Genomic DNA, 17,406 nt, shown 5'->3' with positions numbered 1-17,406 from the left:
ACGGGAGTGCCAGCATCATGTCTGTTTGGGAATGTCAGGACTCCCCGACGAGGGGGCCAGCCCTTTTAAAAAAGTTTATTATTGATTTAATAATGATTAACAAGATTTTAAGATGATAGGGGTATAATCCCATACAGTTCCCATCACCAGAGTTCTGTATCCCTTCCCCTCAATTGGAAGCTTCCCTATTCTTTATCTCTCTTGGAGTACTGACCAAAATTCTTTTTTTTTTTTCTGCTTCCAGGTTATCACTGGGACTTGGTAGCTGTACTAAGAATCCACTGTTCCTAGAGGCTTTTTTTTTCTTTTGTTGTACTTGTTTATTGTTGTTGTTGTTGTTATTGTTGTTGTTGGATAGGACAGAGAAATAGAGAGAGGAGGGGAAGAAAGAGAGGGGGAGAGAAAGATAAACACCTGTAGATCTGTTTCACTGCCTGTGAAGTGACCCCCCCAGCAGGTGGGGAGCTGGGGGCTCGAACTGGGATCCTTAACACCAGTCCTTGCACTTCACGCCATACGCACTTAACTCCCTGTGCAACTACCCAGCCCCCGGACCAAAATTCTTTATAGGGTGCAGAAGGTAGAAGGTCCAGATTCTGTAATTGCTTCTCTGTTGGACATGGGCATTGGCAGGTAGATCCACACCTCCAGCCCGTTTCTGTCTTTCCCTAGTGGGCCAGGACTCTGGGGAGGTGGGGTTCCAGGACACATTGGTGAGGTCATCTTCCCAGGGAAGTCAGGATGGAATCATGGTAGCATCTGCAACTCGGCGGCGGAAAAGCATTAAGATATAAAGCAGAACAAATTGTTTAATAGACAGGAACCCAAAGGTAGGAATAGAGCAGATTGAGTTAGGGGTTCTCAGGTGGGAAGAATTAGGCATTTTATTTCAGGTATGTTCCAAGGGGCCAGGCCTTTTCTTTCTTTTTTCTTTAACTTTGTGGCTAACCTTTGCTGTTATCACTGCCCAAGTGTTTCCTGTGATGCTGGGAATTAATCTGGAAGCTTCACCAAATGCATCTGGCTTCCAAGATATTTTGTTTGACCAACACAGGGGTCTGTAAAAATGTGAGTGGGTATCCTCCAGGTGGAGTTCATCCTGAAACCTCCTCATCTTGAAAACTTTGCATATTCACTTGAATTGAGTCTCTCAACACTTCTCCCTTGAAGACCTTTCTTTTTTTTTTTAATTTATTTTTTCTTTAAGAAAGGATAAATTAACAAAACCATAGGGTAGGAGGGGTACAACTCCACACAATTCCCACCACCCATTCTCCATATCCCATCCCCTCCCCTGATAGCTTTCCCATTCTCTATCCCTCTGGGAGCAGGGACCCAGGGTCATTGTGGGTTGCAGAAGGTGGAAGGTCTGACTTTTGTAATTGCTTCCCCGCTGAACATGGGCGTTGACTGGTCGGTCCATACTCCCAGTCTGCCTCTCTCTTTCCCTAGTAGGGTGGGTCTCTGGGGAAGCTGAGCTCCAGGACACATTGGTGGGGTCGTCAGTCCAGGGAAGCCTGGCCGGCATCCTGATGGCATCTGGAACCTGGTGGCTGAAAAGAGAGTTAACATACAAGGCCAAACAAATTGTTGAGCAATCATGGACCCAAAGGTTGGAATAGTGGAGAGGAAGTGTTGGGGGGGGGTACTTACTGCAAACTCTAGTGTACTTCTGTTTTCAGGTATATATTTTGCACGTGTTTATGGATACATGTGAACATATGCTCTCTCTCACAGAACCTGGTGTATATCTAGGTTTTGGGACTTTGTTAGAAATTGATCCACCTGCGATGGAATTAGAGAACACTATGAAACGCAACGATTGCCACCTCAACATGCTTCAGCTCAGACTGTCCAGAGACTTTAGGTGTGGAATGACAACCCTTCAGCTTCATTACTCGGGTAAGACCTTTCTTTGAAGACCTTTCTAACTTCTCCCCCATCTGGGCTCTGTTAGAACTTGCAGAGAGCACTGACTGCACCATCTCAAAGTGTCTGCTCTGTGTCGGTCCTCTCTACAACTTCTGAGCAGGCTCTGTGATTTCAACCCAAATTCTCCTGAGGCAGGGACAGGTGTGCCTTGCAGCATTACTCAGGTGTTCAGGAGGGAGTGACTCCTCACCTGGAATGTTTCTGAGCTCCAGTGGAATACTTGGTACTTTTGTTCCATATCAAGCCAGTTCAGAGGTCTTTTAGAGGAAAGCCTACTTTGATTATTTTGACAATTTTTTATCTTCTTTGGGAAAGTAGCGACCACCATTTTTTTTTTTGACTCAGATCTCTTGCTTTGTTTGATTATACCTTTTGGGCAAAATGTGAAAGATATATATATTTGGACAGAAACAGAGAGAAATTGAGTAGGGATCAGGAGATAGAGAGGGAGAGAGCTAGAGAGACACCTGCAGCCCTGCTTCACTACTCATGAAACTTTCTCCTGCAAGTGGGGACCAGGGGCTTGGACCTGGGTCCTTGTGCACTGTAATGTGAGCACTTAATCACGTGTGCCACCATCTGGACTCCCCTAAGTCCATTTCTCTTTCAGGTCTGCAGATCTTTGGACAGAGAATAAGCAAATAAGAAAGAGGAGGACGAGAAGGAAAAGAAATATGTATGCATATCTCAGTCCAGTAGGGCAGCAAACAATCTTTGCTACAACAATTAAAGAGCCTTTTGGTTCTGTGAGTGAACACCAGAACATTGGCGCAGATAGCAATGAGCAAAGAGCTTTGCATGATTCCACCACTAGCATATGAATATTTATTTATTTATTCTCAGTATTTTTTATTTATTTTTTAAAATTTATTTAAAAAAGGAGACATTAACAAAACAGTAGGATAAGAAGGGTACAACTCCACACAATTCCCACCACCAGATCTCCATATCCCATCCCCTCCCCTGATAGCTTTCCTATTCTTTATCCCTCTGGGAGTATGAACCCAAGGTCATTATGGACCCAGGGTCATTGTGGGATGCAGAAGGTGGAAGGTCTGGCTTCTGTGATTGATTCCCCGCTGAACATGGGTGTTGACAAGTTGATCCATACTCCCAGCCTGTCTCTCTCTTTCCCTAGTGGGGAAGGGCTCTGGGGAGGCGGAGCTCCAGGACCCATTGGTGGGGTTGTCTGTCCAGAGAAGTCTGGCTGGCATCATACTAGCATCTGGAACCTGGTGGCTAAAAAGAGAGTTTACATACAAAGCCAAACAAATTGTTGAGCATATTCTCAGAATTTTAAGAATGTCCTCTTACTACAGATTGTGACAGAGTTTTCAAAATGGAGAACCACACCGAGTAAATAAAGAGAACTGAAGTCGCAACAGATGCGCACACAAGTGAGCCCTGCGTGTTCCTGGTCCTGTGTGCTCCTCAGGAATCAGGACTCAGAAAGCCACGAGTCACAGGGATGGCAAACAGATGCCAGGCACATGTAGTTCACTTTAGCAACACTCTTCCACAGGGCACTTGTCCTGCTCCTGCCAGGCCTCCCCGTGTATGTTCCGTGACTCCATCCTGTGGCAGGGAGGAGGGAGGTGGACTCTGAGAGGATGGGGTAGCACAGGGCATTCCTTCTGCTCCACTAAAGGAGTAGCACAGAATTCCTAGACCAGCTCCCTTGCGGATGTGCTGAGGAAGCATCCTATGGTTTAGCCAAACAGCCCAAGTGAGCAGACTCTCTTGCTTCTTCTTTTCTGCCTGTCTGTTAGATCCAGTGGGTAGTAGTGGAAACGTTCCTCAAGATCTAGAAAAAATGTCTGAACACCCACTGTGTAGATGAGGGAGGGTGTGAGCGAGCCCTGGCAGAATTGGAAGGTGGAGTTGTCTGCACAGTCCTTTTGGTGGCAAGTGGGCTCCTCAGCTTGAAAATGGTGAACACTCACAAATGCAGTCGACCTTCTCTCCATTTAGTTCTATCAAGTGACCTGGCAATTGATGAGACATATGGACTCCACAGAGCACTGCCTGGGATCCCTCTAAGCCTGGGAGGAGGGGAAGGCAGTGAGGGGCTGTGGGTGACCAGCCTAGGCAGCCTAATTTCTGCTCTCTAGGCTGCGGTTCTGAGAAGCCAGGAGACAAGGTGTCCCATCAGCCTCATAACTTGGGGAGGGGCGGTTCCTCAGTGTGTGTCTGGATGATACCATATAAATCCCGAGTTTAGAAATGGTGGAGAGTGGCAGGGCAGGAGGAGGTTGGAATGCATCTTACAACCAGGCCAGAAAGATGAGTAGTTAGAAAGAGCTTGTTCCAGGCTAATTGGCAGGAAGGTTGGAGAACTTCACAGGCACATGACTGGCAGTGGGAGCTTTAAGCTGGACAGGCTGCCATCACAATGACAGAAGTTGAGGGAGACCACTCAGTAGGAAAGTGTAGGCGTGAGGACGTGAATTCAATCCCTGGCAGCACATGGAAGCACGATGGACAGCATCAACGGGAAGAAGAGAAAAAGAAGCTCCAAGAATGTTGGAGAGACGTTTTGTGGTCTTCCGCGTTCTCTTCTCCTGTCCTTTCCCTCTCCCTCTCTAAGTTCATAGAATAAACAACAACTACAGCAACAGGTGGGCTGGGGAGACCATTGGGCTATGTTGTGGATACACGAAACCCTCAGTTCCTTTCCCAGTGCTGCACTAAAAATAAATAAAAATAAAATACAATGCCAGAGAAGTAACACTTCAGGACACTGGGTTTCCATTACATGTGGTGCATGCCACATGGTCTTATTGATAGTATTTTTTGGTCTAACGCAATACATACAATGCAAGAGGGGTCCTTTTTCCATTGTGTGTAGGCGTCGCGTTATCGGAAGCCTTCCTGAAAGCAATCTGGAAATGTGGCCCAGACACTTGACTGCATCTAAAGTGTCATTTTTTGAAAATGTCAGGAGGCTTTATTGGAGCTGATTTCCTAGTTGGTGCAAAGTGACAGCACGTGGAGAAAAGAGTTTATGTCTTATTTGCTTTCTGACTTCATGACTTTTCTGCTTTTTCTGTTTGTCTTGACTCCCTTGGACTGAACAGAAGGGCTTTAGTGAGGGCGGCTCACAGCGAGTACATGCGTACGTGTGGCTGACATACATGGCATGGAAGCAGAGCTGTTTTCCTCCCAGCCCATGAACACTGGTCTTGGATGTGAGCTGAGGGGTATGATGACTGAAGGCGCTCAGGAGGGGCTGAGGTTTCATTATAAACACTCTGGAGACTTTTCTTGGCCTGGCTCAACTTACTGCCACCTGTAGTCAGAACTCTAAATCTTTCTTCTAAAATATTTTTATTTATACATTATTGGATAGAGACAGAGAGAAATTGAGAGAGGAGGGGGAGATACAGAGGCAGAGAAGCAGAGAGACACCTGCAGGCCTGTTTCAGCACTAGTGAAACTTTCCTCCTGCAGGTAGGGACCAGGGATTTGAACCTGTGTCCTGTGCACTGTAATGTGTACATTCAACCAGGTGCACCACTGCCAGACCCCCTGTAGTATGCTATTTCTTTAATACGACAGGCCTGAGAAATGTGGCCCTTTTCTATTTTATTATTTTTATTTTATTTTCATCAGATGGGACAGAGAAATTGAGAACAAAGGGGGAGATGAAGAAGGAGAGAAACAGAGATAGCTCTGAAGAAGGAGAGAAACAGAGATAGCTCTGAAGAAGGAGAGAAACAGAGATAGCTCTGAAGAAGGAGAGAAACAGATAGCTCTGAAGAAGGAGAGAAACAGAGAGAGCTCTGATGAAGGAGAGAAACAGAGAGAGCTCTGAAGAAGGAGAGAAACAGAGAGAGCTCTGATGAAGGAGAGAAACAGAGATAGCTCTGATGAAGGAGAGAAACAGAGAGAGCTCTGAAGAAGGAGAGAAACAGAGATAGCTCTGATGAAGGAGAGAAACAGAGAGAGCTCTGAAGAAGGAGAGAAACAGAGATAGCTCTGATGAAGGAGAGAAACAGAGATAGCTCTGAAGAAGGAGAGAAACAGAGATAGCTCTGATGAAGGAGAGAAACAGAGATAGCTCTGATGAAGGAGAGAAACAGAGATAGCTCTGATGAAGGAGAGAAACAGAGATAGCTCTGATGAAGGAGAGAAACAGAGAGAGCTCTGAAGAAGGAGAGAAACAGAGATAGCTCTGATGAAGGAGAGAAACAGAGATAGCTCTGATGAAGGAGAGAAACAGAGAGAGCTCTGATGAAGGAGATAAACAGAGAGAGCTCTGAAGAAGGAGAGAAACAGAGATAGCTCTGAAGAAGGAGAGAAACAGAGATAGCTTTGATGAAGGAGAGAAACAGAGATAGCTCTGTTTCCCAGCATTGCTCCACTATTCATGAAGCCTCCCCCTTGCAGGTGGGGAACAGGGGGTTTGAACTTGTGTCCTTGCCCATGGTAATGTATGTGCTCAACTGGGTGGACCACTGCCTGGTCTCCATAATCATTTATTTTTATGAGAGAGATCAGGCCCCTGCTCAGCTCTGGCACATGATGGGACTGGGAGTAGAATGTGAGCCCTCAGGAAGGTGAGTCTGGTGCTTTCTCTCAGCTCATGATTCTTCTTGTACCCAAACACTTTTGAGCAATTTCGCCTCTTCCCCCTTCCCCACGTCCCTTGTCTGTCTGCAGACGGATGTGGTTACCTCATCTGGGGAGTCATATCACAGCTTTCCCAAAAGCGGTCCCAGAGTCCAGAGAGAATTTGTCTTCACTGGGTCTTACCACACAGATCAAGTTGCTGACCACCTTTTGTTTATCTTGGGACTGTCACTGCCAAGGTGGCAGTGGGTGATGGCCACCAGGACTCTGCTTCCCCACTGTGAAGAAGCCCAGGTATGCTATCACCTTACGGGGGCTTGGCAGGCACAGGCCATTCTCAGGGCCAGGCAGTTTAAGCACACACATTACAGTGTGCAAGAATGCAGATTCAAGCTCCTGCCCCGCCCATCCCCCCGCAGGGGGAAAGCTTCACAAGTGGTAAGGCAGGGCTGCAGGTGTCTCTCTGTCTCTTTGCCACTCTATTAATTTCTCTCTGTCTATATCTAATAATAAATAAATAAAAGTTAAGAAAAAAAAAAGGGAGCCGACCATTCTCCACTGAAATGCCCACACTCCACGCACACAGACATAAGCATCAGTACAGAGATGCCTTATCTGACATCTTGCCCTTACATGTTTTTCTTGTTATATTTTTCCTCTCAAGATGTGGGGTGACTGTAGTCCTGTCTCACATCCCAGGATCTTTGGGGGTTCCAGGAAGCCTTGCTTTGTGTCCCTCTGTCTGAGAGCTCCCCCTGGAACTGCAGGCAGATCTGGGAAGCAGGCAAGATACAGAAAAACAGCCTGCTAGCATGGCAGGGAGACTTCCTGTGACCCACCTGTTGTTTTCTTGTCAATTCCCAAGTTCAACAACAAAGGGGAACTTTGGCCCTGTCCCTGGATCTCATTCCTTCCTGGAAGTGAGAAGGCTGTTGGCACCAACACACACATTCAGAACAAGAGGAGCCTGGAAAACACAGTCACATTCGAAATTAGTTCCTTATTGTTAGCAAGGGGATAAGATATTTCCAGTGCCAAGGTCAATTGCATGTGCAAAGTACCCTCAGCCTGCATTCTTCAAGAAGAATCACATGGAAATGGGGCTGAGCTGGAGCTTGGTGAGAGAGTATGTGCCTGTATGAGGTGCCAGGTTTGATCCCAGTAGAAAATCAAATGATATAGAAATTTTAAAAATATTGAAACTAAAAAAAAAAACCCATGAAAGCGATGGGCAAATCATTGCCTAGGAATATGGTCTCGTGGTAGAGTTCATGCCTTGCATGAATGAAATCCTGGGTTTGATCTGCAGCACTAAAATCAAACAAATCCTGAATAGAAATAATAATAATCATTGCTATTATTTGGGAGCCAGGTGAGCACACATATTACGATGCTCAAGGACCCCTGATCCCCACCTGCAGGAGGAAAGCTTTGCGAGTGGTAAAGCAGTGTTGCAGGTGTCTCTCTCCCTCTCTCCCTCTCTCCCTCACCTTACCCTCTCGTTTTCTGCCTGTCTCTAGCCAATAAATAAAGATAATAATTATTTATATGGAAGGAGAGCTACTGAAGCAATGGTCCGTTGCTCTGTTATGACACCTATTTCCTCCCAGCCCCCAGCGGTGAGCCAGGGGTCGAACCTTGGCCTAGGAGCATATTGTCTTCTGGGCAAGCCCTTTGCCCACCCTTGTTCTGTTTTTTTTTTTTTTTAATATTTTACCTTTTGTTGCCCTTGTTGTTTTATTGTTGTAGTTATTATTGTTGTTGATGTCGTTGTTGTTGGATAGGACAGAGAGAAATGGAGAGAGGAGGGGAAGACAGAGACGGGGAGAGCAAGACAGACACCTGCAGACCTGCTTCACTGCCTGTGAAGTGACTCCCCTTTAGGTGGGGAGCCTGGTGCTCGAACTGGGATCCTTAGGTCCTTCAGCTTTGCGTCACGTGTTCTTAACCCACTGCGCTACCACGCGACTCCAGTTTTATTTTTTTAATTAACAGAAGCTCAGCAAAGTTCTGCAAAGCATTTCCTTAACTTCCAATTGGCTGTGATTATATTTACAATATTTGTTTACTCCTCTTTTAAGTACACTAAATACTATTGTTTTGCTGGCCTTTGCTGTGTCAAACTGTTATTTCTGGCATTTCAATGTAAGTGTGAGGTCAAATAGAATAGAGAACAGCAAATAAATTTCTCAGTAGGAAGTCCAGCTTCCCTTCTATATGCCCGAGTTTCTGATTTCCAGGAGAAAGCCTACAATCTTGTGGGGAGATAAAATCATCTGCGTTTTGTTCTCTTTCCTGCTCTGTGGAAACTAAAGAGACTAAATGAGAGTATCCTTTATCTTAGTGAACAGTTTTTGTATAGTCAACAGTAAGCATCCATCTTCTTGGCTTATGTGTAGAGCAGAAGCTTAGAATAAGCTATGCTTAAGTTCTGAACTTATGCTGCTCTCACTGAGTCCTTTCTCAAGCAGTTCTTTCACAGAAGACCCACCAAAGACCGTGACATCTCATTTCCAGAGCTCTCCCTGACGAGCGCTTTCCAAACTTTGATGTCTGTCTTTAAAAACGTTTAATCACCGTAATGCGTAGGACAACGAAGAAGGCTCTTGACATTGTTTATCTTTGTGTGGCTGGGGAAAAAATGCAAAAATAAATTGTTTGTGGAGTGCTGAAAATGGAGGTTGGGATTGAATTGACCCAAGGTTAATGATAGGCTGGACATCAACTGTCAAATAACACAAATAGCAAGCGCATGCTAGACCCTTGGCAATAATTAATGTTAAACAATGACTAGATTCACATCATTGCAATGGGAGATGATACGCTGCTCTGGCCGTCCTGAGGTCAATGTTACTTAGTTTCCTCTGGTTAGGGGTAAATGAGAAGGACTTGCTGATAAAAAACAATATAAGTGGATTCACTGAGCCTACAGTGACCCAAGGCTCACGGAGACATTGTTAGACTGTATAGCAAGTTTATAAAATATGTAGTAACCAATGGTGTTTGGGATTTGGTGCCTGGGTGGGGCCAGAGGAGTCTTTGGAGCCTGGGAGGTGTATCTCTAACTAGAAAACATACCAAGATTGCAGTCCCCAGCTTCTAACACATTGGCTCACATCCTGTAATTCTAACCAATCTTTTCGTGGCTCCTTCATTTTGTGAATGGCACCATTCTCACTGTCAGAGATCATCAGTTGTCCTTGCCCGGATAACGTGTTACATTAAGATATCAGAGCAACAGACGTATGCAAGTCATGCATTATCAGGACAAAGCACTCCAGGGGTGATGTTTTGCACAAAAGAGTGCTCCCCTTGACTAGAGCAGGTCCAGAAATAGAGTCACAGAGTGAGTTCAGCCAGAAGAAAGGTGACAGCCTGGGACCTAGCATGTGACTATAGCTTCGAGATGACCCCCCCCCCCACACACACACACCCTAGCATGGGGGCATATTCTTGTTTCTTTTTTTTTTCTTTAAAGGTTTTATTTATTCATTAATGAGAAAGATAAGAAGCGAGAGAGAAAGAAGAAGACATCACTCTGGCACATGTGCTGCTGGGGGTCCGAACTCAGGGCCTCATGCTTGAGAGTCCAAAGCTTTATCACTGCGCCACCTCCCAGACCACCATATTCTTGTTTCTGTTGGACCATTGGGTCATCACTGAAACCCTTGCACATCTGACTTCCAACTCTGACGAAGAAACATGGTGGAGAGAAGGTGTTATGAGAGGATGGTCATGGGCAATGAGTTGTCCCACCCTGGTTTGTTCCTGGGAAGTCCAGCCCAGCTGGGGTACACACTCAAGTCCCCCCTCCCCCAGGTGTGGGCAGCATCTCTCTCTTGCTGACATAGTAAGATGGTGGTATTTGCTCACTGCAAGCACTGCTCAACACTTTATCAAGTCCCACAACCTGGGTCAGGAGCTTCCAGATAAACTCCTGAAGTCTAAAGAAAGAGCCCATATTCTGGAGATTCTTGACGCCTCAGGAACAAACCCCAGCACTCCACTGAGGTGTTGAGAGAAGAAAGAAAAGAGGAAGAGAGAGCAAGCCAACACACCTCATGCCAGATGGGGCAGGTGTGAGTTCAGCATTTGTGAGGCCAGAGAAAAGGCATCCAGGTGTGTGGGCCCTACCTGCAGGCATTCTGACCTCATAGGGATGCTCACATGTCTGTGTGCAGACAGCACCCTGCCTGGTCCAGGGTTTTTTTTTTTTTAATTTATTTTTCATTGGATAAAGACAGAGAGATGTTGAGAGAAAAGGGGGCTAGATAAGGAGAGACAGAGGGAGACAGAGAGAGACACACACCTGCAGCCCTACCTCACCACTCATGAAGCTTCCCCCCTGCAGGTGGGGACCAGGGATTTGAACCTGTGTTCTTATGCACTATAGTGTGTGCACTTAACCAGGTGCACCACTGCCTGGACCAGGGGGTCCAGGATTCTTTTTAAATCTAATTAAATTATTTACTTATCGGATAGAGACAGAGAGAAATCAAGAGGGAAGGAGGAGGTAGAGAGGGAGAAAGAGAGACAGACACCCTTAGCACTGCTTCACTGCCTGTGAAACTTTCCCTCTGGGGACTGGGGGATTGAATTGGGGACTGGAGGATTGAATCTGGGTCCTAGTGTGCACTATAACGTGTGCACTCAAGCTACATGAGTAGTATGCCTCAGCCCAGCCCCTGGTTCATGATCCTTCTGGCAAAACCCTAATCCCATCACTGCTGTCTTTGTACAAAAACTGCCTCTCTTGTTCCCCACCACACTTTGCAGCTACTTGGTTTGAACAGCAGAGAGTACAAGGGACAAAACACTCGGGACTCCAAGGCCAACTGGCTAGAAACTGAAGTTGCACTGAAATGTGTGTGTAGGGGAGCCGGGGGGCGGGGCGCAGCACACGGGGACAGACTGGTGAGGTGGCTAAGACTCTCTAGAATCTCAGAAAAAGGGTTCCACATTTCCCTCGCTGAGTCCTCTCCTATAGATGAAGTGATTACTCCCTCCTTCCTTCCTTCCCCTTCCTTCCCCTTCCCTTCCCTTCCCTTCCCTTCCTTTCCCTTCCCTTCCCTTCCCTTCCCTTCCCTTCCCTTCCCTTCCCTTCCCTTCCCTTCCCTTCCCTTCCCTTCCCTTCCCTTCCCTTCCCTTCCCTTCCCTTCCCTTCCCTTCCCTTCCCTTCCCTTCCCTTCCCTTCCCTTCCCTTCCATTCCTTTTCAGCTTTCTATGAGAAAGCAGTAATCATCTTCTAGGAAGAGTTGGCAGCTTCAGCCAACACCTAGAGGGAAAGGCCCCACTTAGAGAGTAGCACCCCAGAGGGGCTAGCTTTGGCCCTGGAGGGAAGGACTTGGGACGAATTGGAGGATTGGAAGTCTTTGCTAATGTGTTTTTGTGGTCATGGCGGCAGCTTGTCTCAGAACTCGCACATGGCTTTCTGGGGGGGAGATGTTGTGAACTAGCTGGTCACTTATTATTATTATTATTTTTAATTGTTGGTCACTTTCTAAGTGGATGACTTTGATGGGCAGAGGCTCTGTCTCTTCATGGGCTGATAAGCTCTTCACTTATCACCAGATGTCCTGGGAGAGAGAGAGTAAGGGTAGGGAGAACCTCAATGCTTTTCTAGTTCTATTACCTTGTGTGGAGAGTGCAGGGCAGCACACGCACACTCACAAGATGGGCCTGAAAGGGAATCATGGTAAATGCTAGCAGCCTGGAGCAGCAGACCCAGAAATAGGCTTGTAAGGGAGACAATTATCTCCCACGCCACGCGAACTTGGGTCTCCTTGGGTGTGTATCTGCCAGTGACCCTGCCACTGGCACTTAGTACCGGATGATATGAGAACTAATTGAGGCTCTCTCTGTCTCCCTCTCTCTCCTTCTCTCTCTCTTGTCACATTTCACCAGAACAGACTCAGTCCTCATAAGGCTGTGGATATACACCAAAGTCCCTGAAACACTGAGATTAATTCATTAATTTTAAATATTTTATAAAATGTAACCACTCAAAGACTAAAAACATATATCCATCAATTAAAAATTAAACAAACAAGACAAAACAACACACACACACACACACACACACACACACACACACACACACACACACACACTTATGAGAAGTCAACCATCCCATCCATTATCAAGAATAAGCCCATCCACAAGAGAACCAGCAAAGACAGCTCTGAGCTGGCCTGCAACTTCAGTGCATTTATCAGCCCACTTAATAAATGCCCTTGGACACCCATGGCCTACTTCTCTGTGGTGCTGGACTGAGCATGGTTCACACTTCCACACTCTGCCTTTGAGGAGCTGGGAGCTGAGGAGAGACAGTGAAACCGGGAGAGACAGTGAAACCAACAACATTCGGGCATGTGCTATTGACTCAATCAGGTGTGTGCTATTGACTCACTAACAGGAAGCCGTGCTTTCTCTACAACCAGTTAATTCAAGTGTCCTTTGGGGTGGCTTCATCTTCAATGGCCAGAGCTGGGGAGACAGATGTGTGTGAAGGCTCTGGTCCTTTGAGTACATAACGATTCACAGTACTGACCGAGGGGAGTAGAGATTGTTTCCAACTTCCTAGGGCAACTTGGCAAGGCCTTTTGAGATCTGTGCAAGCGTTTCTTCCCTTTGACCCAGAAATTCTCTTTACAGAGATGTATTTCAAATAACTAATTGTGGGGGTGGCGAAGATTCAGTGGTGGACACGTTCACTTCAGTGTTGTTCAGTCAAGTGTTTGTAAATGTGCTGAATATTTCTAAAGTGTGGGGTTATTTCACTCTATTAGGGAAACGCATGCAGTCATCCAGCAAGCTTCTGACTGAGAGCCTGAGCTCTCCCTGCCACTAGCTGGTGGGTGGGCCCCTGGGAGGGAGTGCAAAGAGGGGCACCATGCCCTACCCCACCCCGGTGCCCCAGTCCTAGAACATTATTTGCATCTTTGTCATGACACCCAGTTTCCCAGAAATCTCTGCTCTGGGTAGTAAAGATACCCTTCCCAGGAACCAAGTTCCTTAGATGTCTACAACTAAACCGTGCTCATACTCATGCTGCGTTATCCTGATTCACCAAATACCAGAAGTGACAGAAGGAAGAACAGAGCTCTGCAGAAGGTCCAGGGCACCCTCAGACCTGGCAGGAAGGGGCATGGCGGCAAAGAAGAAATGGTCACATGCATCAGGAGCCCAGGCACCTGCCTGCACAGGACACAGGCCGAGTCCTTTGAAAGAGCCAGTTGGGAAGCGTCATTCATGGGCTCTAAAATCTATCTAGGAGGTCTGACCCAGTGCTTACAGGAAAAATAAGCTAGAAATAAGAGTCAATCTAGCACAGCGGGTTAAGCACACATGGTGCAAAACATAAGGACTGGCGTAAGGATCCTGGTTCGAGCCCCTGGCTTCCCACCTGTAGGGGGGTCACCTCACAAGCGGCGAAGCAGGTCTGCAGGTGTCTATCTTTCTCTCCCCTACTCTGTCTCCCCTCCTTTTTATCCAACAACATCAATGGCAACAATAACAATATGACAACAACAAGGGCTGTAACAACAAGGGCAACAAAAAATGATAAAAAATGCCCTCCAGGAGCAGTGGATTCGTGGTGCAGGCACCGAGCCCCAGCAATAACCCTGGAGGCAAAAAAAAAAAAAAAAAAAAGCAAGAGTAAAAAAAAAGAAGTAAGAGTCCATCTATATTGAATAATAAGAGCCAGTTCTTAAATAGTGTTTGTGTCAGTGACTACTTGCTTATGATGGCACCTGTTCGGTCAGACTAGACTGTTAGACTAGAGCACCTCTCAGCTCTGGTGTATCCCATGCTGGGGATTGAACCTGAGACTTCTTGTGTGCAACTCCTGTGACTTACCTCTGAGTTATCTCGCCAGTCTAGCAATACAGTTACTGTGAGAATCAACTCAGCTTACACATATAAAGTGTTCAGAAATGTTTAGCACATATAGATGTGTGTGTATGTGTGTGTGTGTGTGTGTGTGTGTGTGTGTGTGTGTGTGTGTGTGTATGTTGGTGCAGGAAGCCTCAAAATGCCATAGATGGATAAGAATGAACAAGAGTGGTGGGGTAGATAGCATTTTGTTTATGCAAAGAGACTCTCATGCCTGAGACTCCAAAGTTCCACATTCAATCTTCCTGACCACCATAAGCCAGAGCTGAGCAGTGTTCTGGTAAACAAATAAACAAACAACCCCAAAACACACACACACAAGAAAGTACGTGGTCCTTGGGACATCCGTCTCACTCCTTCCCACACTCCTCTAACTAATGCTGTTGACTGCTTCTGTATTCCTGCTCCCAGAATCCTTACTTACTCAACTCTGAACATCAAAACAGAGATTATCCAGAAGGATGTGTTCATTTTCTTTTTCCCCCACTTGCTTACTTTGGCCATCAGTTTCTTATTATAGAGTGAAAGACCTGGTCTCTTTTCAGAAGACACCTCTCTGGCCAGTTCTTAAATCGGGTTTATATTAATGACCACTTGCTAAATGTGATGGATAAGCTCTGAGACGGCACCTGCGTGGTATAATTCTCAGTAGAGGGTTTGGGGAGAAAATGCCAGGACAGCAGAGAGAAGAAAGAAGGCGGCACCAACCAGTGGCCAGACACCCCTCCTCCCGGACTCACCCTTTAATTACACAACTGCGTTGCTGCGCATACTTAGATAATAGCCCGTTTGTAAGTCTTGTCTCCCCTAGATCACAAGCTGGCGTCTGTTCTCTATTATGTCTCCTCAGTCCTCAGTGCTGTACTTACCCCTGGGTGTGGAAGTACAATTTGCTGACAAACTGAGGTTGTTTATGCAAATCAATCTGAATACACCACATGTTAGATTAGTTTAAAAGCCAGAGAGTCCATCCAATTTACTGAGTCTTAAATGACAGAAATTAAAGGAAAGAGTCAGAGAAAATGAGAGTGACTGACTCTTTATTTCTAATTACGTTTTGGATAGAGATATCCGAGATGCCGGCACGTAGGTTTTCTCCTCATGGAAATTATAAGTATAGACAGGGCGTGTATGTTACAGAATGGATCTATGGAAAGGGTGTGGATGCATGCGTGAGATCCACATGTGTGGAGGAGTGCGTGGAGTATAGGTCGACGTGTGTGCTCTCACATGTGTGAATGAAGCTCTCGTTCCGGGAGGTCTCGGCCAGAATCACTTTTGAAAATTGCATCTATCATCTAAATTCCAGGCTCAGAAACTCAGAAACTGAGGTTTGGCTTCTTTGTTTCAAGTCACATTCTCTCTGTGGCCTTGACCTCTTTGGAGCTGCTGGAGCCTAGAGCCAACTCACACCATGGGGTAAAAACAAAAGATTTTTTTTTATCCCTTTGTTATGCATTGAGGTTGATGTACACGGAATACTTTGTGATTTCACAGAAAAGGGGTTTGGTGATGTGCATTTCCCCTTAAATGGGAGCACTTTCATTATTTCATTTAATTCTGACTAGAAAGCAGCAAAGCAAGGATGGGGGTGGCATGGGGGGAGAGGGGAAGGTGAAACTTCTGGAGGGATCTGCTCACGGCAGGTAGGTGATAAACTAGAGCAGGGATGGGAAATGGAGCCCAGTGTTTGGCCTTCACCCTCTGACACTCTCTCCCACGAAGCTTCTCCCAAATTAGAAAGTCTTTTTTAAAAAATATTTTACCTAGGGAGTCAGGCAGTAGTGCAGTGGGTTAAGCGCACATGGCGCAAAGCACAAGGACCAGTGTAAGGATCCCAGTTTCAGCCCCCGGCTCCCCACCTGCAGGGGAGTCGCTTCACAGGCAGTGAAGCAGGTGTGCAGGTGTCTTTCTCTCCCGTCTGTCTTCCCCACCTCTCTCCATTTCTCTGTGTCCTATCCAACAACGATGACATCAATAAAAAAAATAACAACAACAATAAAACAAGGGCAACAAAAGGGGACAAATAAATAAACATTAAAAAAAATATTTTACCTTATAATTTATTTCATAGAGACTGAGAGAAAGGGGAGATAGATAGGGAAAGAGACACACACACAGCACTGCTCCACCTCTCCTGAAGCCCCTCCCACCCCCAGCAGGTGAGGAGTGTGAACTTGAACCCAGGTACACTGTAACGTGCCTATTTACCCATGAGCACCATTGCCTGGCCCCAAGAAGGAAGCCTTGAAGCTATGGATTCGTGACTCCCCTTCTAGAGTAGGAGACAGCATGATGGTTGTACAAATCGGCGTCCTTATCTGAGACTCCATGGCCCCAGGTTCAATCCCTAGTATTACAGTAAGTCAGAGCTGAGCAGTGCTGTGATGAAATGAACTAAAAATTGGGCTATTGGAAAAGTCACAACACAGTTTTTTGCATAGAAAAATATAGAGAAATACCTCATGCCTGTTCTGAAAGTCAATAACGCTGGGGAGCCAGAGATGACCCGAACTGCCCCTGTGGCTACAGACAGACTATGACCCACATAGTCAATGACTGCCACCTCTCCAGATTCAAAGGAGGTCTCGAAACTTTACATCAGGCTCAACCTGATGCTGTTGACTGGCTACGGAAGAAGGGCAAACACTAGAAGAAGAAGAAGTAAGCCTTTCTAGAGTACCTTGTGATGGTGGGACTGGTGAACTCTCTGTCAAATCCTCCTGTTGACAGGAGAACTGAAGGCGGGTTGTGCCAAGAGGTGCCCTGGGTCTCCACTCTGACAGAAGGACGAAGACCCAGGACTCTCGACACTCCGACTCCTTCTGCCCCAGCTGAGGAACTTCATCTCAGGATAACACAAGAAAAAACCTTCACTGGCACATCTTCAGATTATAATGCTCAGAAGAAATGGTAACAGTTCTTCAGAAAACAGCAAACAGCACAAATCATTTAATTAAATAAATAGATTTAAATGACAAGTATTAATAAATTTTAAATAGGAGT

At 46.1% G+C, this 17,406-nt stretch overlaps 1 long non-coding RNA gene across 2 annotated transcripts in view; it reads right to left on the bottom strand.

Annotated features, from left to right (window-relative positions):
* Positions 1-1,368: 1,368 nt before the first annotated feature.
* Positions 1,369-17,406, bottom strand: part of LOC132534757 (uncharacterized) — a 30,011-nt gene continuing 13,973 nt past the window's right edge. For both annotated transcript variants that reach the window (XR_009546468.1, XR_009546467.1), the window contains 2 exons: positions 7,344-7,471; positions 1,369-1,553 (listed from right to left, as the gene is read on the bottom strand). This is a non-coding gene — a long non-coding RNA (uncharacterized LOC132534757). The remainder of the gene's footprint in view (positions 1,554-7,343; positions 7,472-17,406) is intronic.

Source organism: Erinaceus europaeus, chromosome 19 (assembly GCF_950295315.1).
Source record: "Erinaceus europaeus chromosome 19, mEriEur2.1, whole genome shotgun sequence".
Lineage (NCBI taxonomy): Eukaryota > Metazoa > Chordata > Mammalia > Eulipotyphla > Erinaceidae > Erinaceus > Erinaceus europaeus.
The sequence above is the reverse complement of the archived record's forward strand: the minus strand, read 5'-3'. Positions and strand labels throughout refer to the sequence as shown.